We start from the raw sequence: 5448 nt of genomic DNA, 5'->3' as shown, positions 1-5448 counted from the left end.
GCCGGAGCCGGGATCGCGCTACAGCAGCCCTTTACTGCGCATGCGGGCTGAGAGCGCGGTCCCGGCACTGAGATGCGGCGTGTCAATCAAGGCATGGGAGGCGGGGAGAGCAGGATTGGAGACGCCTAGGCCGCTGCCCCCCTTGACTCCAAGCCTGACTCGAAGACAGCGCCAACCGACATTAAAACATCGTTTTTAACAAGTATGAAGAAACACAAAGAGGCAAGAAAAACATGATTAGCAACACACTGGGGGATACTGTAAGGTACTGTGGTCGGTTTAATATGCGTTTTTCAGGTGACAGGTTCCCTTGGGCATTTTGTATATATACTAAATTATTATAAAGGAAAAGTGGTCTTCTACGGGGGTTGTCTTCTCAAAGAAGATGGCTATTGTGCATGGTCTGGGTGAGAGGTTAGTCTTCTCAAAGGGATGGTCTCTTGAAGAGGTGTTTGACATCACCAGAGGGGCCCCTCCAAATTGGAGTGCTTTTTCTTTGCAAACTGATCACCCAGGACACCATAAAATGTCCTTATTGCTAGAATGCTACATAGTCCCTTATCATTGGTACATTCAAATTATGCAAATACACTTTTGACACTTTCTGATGTCTGAATTTGCCGATTATATAGGTATTATTTACTTATACATCAAAGGGAGATGTCCATTCACATGTAACATAATACTGCACTACTGTCCTCTAGTGGTGACAAATGCAGTGACACGTAAAGTGTTTTAATTCTTTTTCATCTATTAATGACAATAATAGTCAAAATTCAATGTAATTTTCTATAAGCTGATTACATACAGCCAGGCCCATAAATATTAGGACATCGACACAATTCTAAATTTTTTGGCTCTATACACCACCACACTGGATTTGAAATGAAACGAACAAGATGTGCTTTAACTGCAGACTGTCAGCTTTAATTTGAGGGTATTTACATCCAAATCAGGTGAACGGTGTAGGAATTACAACAGTTTGCATATGTGCCTCCCACTTGTTAAGGGACGAAAAGTAATGGGACAGAATAATAATCATAAATCAAACTTTCACTTTTTAATACTTGGTTGCAAATCCTTTGCAGTCAATTACAACCTGAAGTCTGGAACGCATAGACATCACCAGACGCTGGGTTTCATCCCTGGTGATGCTCTGCCAGGCCTCTACTGCAACTGTCTTCAGTTCCTGCTTGTTCTTGGGGCATTTTCCCTTCAGTTTTGTCTTCAGCAAGTGAAATACATGCTCAATCGGATTCAGGTCAGGTGATTGACTTGGCCATTGCATAACATTCCACTTCTTTCCCTTAAAAAACTCTTTGGTTGCTTTTGCAGTATGCTTTGGGTCATTGTCCATCTGCACTGTGAAGCGCCGTCCAATGAGTTCTGAAGCATTTGGCTGAATATGAGCAGATAATATTGCCCGAAACACTTCAGAATTCATCCTGCTGCTTTTGTCAGCAGTCACATCATCAATAAATACAAGAGAACCAGTTCCATTGGCAGCCATACATGCCCACGCCGTGACACAACCACCACCATGCTTCACTGATGAGGTGGTATGCTTAGGATCATGAGCAGTTCCTTTCCTTCTCCATACTCTTCTCTTCCCATCACTCTGGTACAAGTTGATCTTGGTCTCATCTGTCCATAGAATGTTGTTCCAGAACTGTGAAGGCTTTTTTAGATGTCGTTTGTCAAACTCTAATCTGGCCTTCCTGTTTTTGAGGCTCACCAATGGTTTACATCTTGTGGTGAACCCTCTGTATTCACTCTGGTGAAGTCTTCTCTTGATTGTTGACTTTGACACACATACACCTACCTCCTGGAGAGTGTTCTTGATCTGGCCAACTGTTGTGAATGGTGTTTTGTTCACCAGGGAAATAATTCTTCGGTCATCCACCACAGTTGTTTTCCGTGGTCTTCCTGGTCTTTTGGTGTTGCTGAGCTCACCGGTGCGTTCCTTCTTTTTAAGAATGTTCCAAACAGTTGTTTTGGCCACGCCTAATGTTTTTGCTATCTCTCTGATGGGTCTGTTTTGTTTTTTCAGCCTAATGATGGCTTGTTTCACTGATAGTGACAGCTCTTTGGATCTCATCTTGAGAGTTGACAGCAACAGATTACAAATGCAAATAGCACACTTGAAATGAACTCTGGACCTTTTATCTGCTCATTGTAATTGGGATAATGAGGGAATAACACACACCTGGCCATGGAACAGCTGAGAAGCCAATTGTCCCATTACTTCTGGTCCCTTTACAAGTGAGAGGCACATATGCAAACTGCTGTAATTCCTACACCGTTCACCTGATTTGGATTTAAATACCCTCAAATTAAAGCTGACAGTCTGCAGGTAAAGCACATCTTGTTTGTTTCATTTCAAATCCATTGGGGTGGTGTATAGACCAAAAAATGTTACAATTGTGTCAATGTCCCAATATTTATGGACCTGGCTGTATAGTATAAGGCTGTGTTCACGTCTGTGTTGGAGGTTCCATTAGGAGCCACCATTGCAGATTCTGCTAAAAAAAAAAGTCTAACAATATGGTGCAGCATAGTGGACCTGAAGGAGAGGAACTATTCCAATAAAATAAAATAAAGGAATTGATTTGTATGTACTAACTTAAAAAGTGAAATATTGCGCCATACGCCCTTTAGTGAATTCTGACTTGCTAGAGGAGATTCTTTGTTCAGGATACTTAACTTTTGGCCAGATGAAGAACAGAAATAAAGAGCTTCTCTCGCTCCAGATGACTTCTCCTGCCCTGCATTACACCAACAACTCATTAATTTACATGCAGTGGTGCACTTACCATGGAGGTAGACCACATGATTGCTATAGGGTCCAGGGTGAAAGGGGCCCGCCAGTGATCTCCTTCTCTTTCTTTCCAACATGAAACCACAGCAATTTTTTCTACAGCCACCACTGAAATGTTTACAACTTCCATTGAGTTCAATAGTAACGGTCCTTGTCTGCCGCTGCCTAGCTATTTCTATTAAGAAAATTATTCATTAAACTACTACTACTCCCATTTATGTCATCACAATTCCTTTCCTCTTCTTGCTGTGTGTGCAGTTGCACGGCTGCTTCTAATTGTTAATCAGCTTCTGCTATAAATGCTGCTCAGCCCTCTCACTCCTCACCTGAGCTTAGGTTCCTAGTTTGTTAGTGTGCTATTCTGATTGTCTGAATGTGTACCGAACATCTGCCTGTTTACCAACTCTGATTCTCTGCTGCCTGCCCTGACTTTAGCCTGTCCATCATACTGACCCTTTGCTGCCTGTCCTGACCTGATTAGTTTCACAAATTTGCACAAACTCTGCCTGCCCTGACTGCAGCCTGTTTGTCGACTTCGAGTATTGCCTGACCCATTGGTGCTTTGGTGTCTCTCCGACCCCCATGGGTGAGCTGCGGTGGATCCCCTGCAGCAAAGGCCAGATCCCTGTATAGCTGTTAAAGGGTGAAGACCAAGGGATCTAATCCAAAATCAGGCTGATTAGTTGGTACGGTGGGTCTACACCCACTGCCTGTTACAAGTACTATATAAATACCTGAGCTCTCCATAGTGGTAGCTGTATGAAGCCAGTTTTATAATATGTGAGGGGAAGCAGAGGTTTTAGAGCAGTGTGGAGCAGATTTATCAATGTATTTATGGCAGTGGTCTGGCGTAAATGAATATAGAAATGGGGGGGGGGGGGGGGGAGATTTATCAAAGGAAAACTAATAATTGCCCATAGCAACCAATAAGATTGATCCATTCATTTTTCCAAGGAGCTCTGAAAAATGAAAAGTGCAATCTGAGTTGGTTTTCCTTTGCACCAATCTTGATAAATCTCCGCCGTGGTGTTCAGAATGAGCGCCATATTTATAAAGCACTTATCCCATTTTTTCAGACACAGAAGCCAGGTAAGGTGGGGGAGACATAACAGAACTTCTTTTTTTATTAAAACGTTCCTCCACCAACAAAAGCATAAATTCGGCAAAAATCTGACAAGAGCCAATACTAGGTTTTGCCCTACGTTATCCGTGTGTGCTCTTAGTAGCATGGTTCACACCACTGGTGGAAAAAGGGACAAACCTAAGCTAGGGCTTCCTCCTCTCCATGTGTCATATGTGCATGCCTATGTATATCCATGTCTGCAGCTATGAATTGGGACAAGTTCATGGGCCATTACATGGAGTAACACACAAGTTTTTGTGCTTCCAGCCATGGCGTGCACCTGCGCATTAGGAGGTGCTGACTGACCCCCAATTTTGTTTTCCATAGAGTAACATACAAGATCTAGTTGTGTGCCAAGTGTGTAGCCCCACAGTATTTTTTTGGGTTGCTTTTTGTCCACTTTTTAGAGTGATGGTAAAGGACAGCGTAGGAAAATCAGACATATGCTTACACTTAACGGTACATCTGGGATGACTCACAACCCTCCCACCGCGCCGCAGCTACAGATGTGACTCATTGACTCCACAGAAGGCTTAAGAGGAAGTCGCTTGCCTCTGCAGGGCTTTATTAATGGCCTTTATAAACTTGGAGAAACATCTGATGAAATTTAAAGTGTAGTGAAAACATATTGTCCTGTGCACACCAAGACAGAAGAACAGAGGGGCTCATCTAAACACAGTCACTTCCCAAAGATATTACTTATAAAGTGTAATAGGCATAAGTTCAGTTCTACCTTTATGTAATTTGCATTTTACAGTGAAATCCTGAATGCTTTTTTACTACTGCCCTGTATATTTTATTACGTATTAAGTACAGTTGTTCGTCATTTGAAAGGGAAATACGCAGAGCTTTTACAAGACTGACAGGCCCATAAGTATGAAACATTTAGCCTTCGTCAACACAGATTCCAGCATTCTAAAACTGAAAAATAATTATGACCCATCCCACGAAGGAGAAAGATACGGGAAATGTTTACAGTATTGTTTTTACTAGCGCTATTGTTCGGAAGTGACCCTTAGAGGTTCATTTAAAGGAACATTAGACCTAGAAATGAATGCTAACAATTCATGATTCTGACACAACAATCTTGTAGAAATCTTGAGAACACATGGGTTAATCTTCTACTGATCTGCTCTATCTTTGGCTGGAGACTGAGGGGGTGAGGCTCAGCCAATGGCATGGCTTAACCTTTTTTATTATCACAGCAGGGAGGCTCCTACTCCAGCCACGTGTCTTACAGCTTGTCACAGTACTGTTCGGAGAAGGAAGACTATATTAAAAAGTATTTCTTAATTATAAATGTAATATGAGGCAGCATCGTCATCAACCGGTTGTTAGGGAATGGGTCGGGTATCTAGGTGAGGGAGCGCCGACCAATCAGAGCCGACGCTTGCTTACTGACCGTACTGACGTCACGGGGGTCATATGATGCCGGCAACATCACATGACCCGGAAGCGCAGCCTATTTAAACAGGTAATCTGCTGGCCACAGTTTGCCTGTGATTGG

Source organism: Bufo bufo, chromosome 6 (genome assembly GCF_905171765.1).
Source record: "Bufo bufo chromosome 6, aBufBuf1.1, whole genome shotgun sequence".
NCBI lineage: Eukaryota > Metazoa > Chordata > Amphibia > Anura > Bufonidae > Bufo > Bufo bufo.
This window is presented reverse-complemented; position numbering follows the sequence as displayed.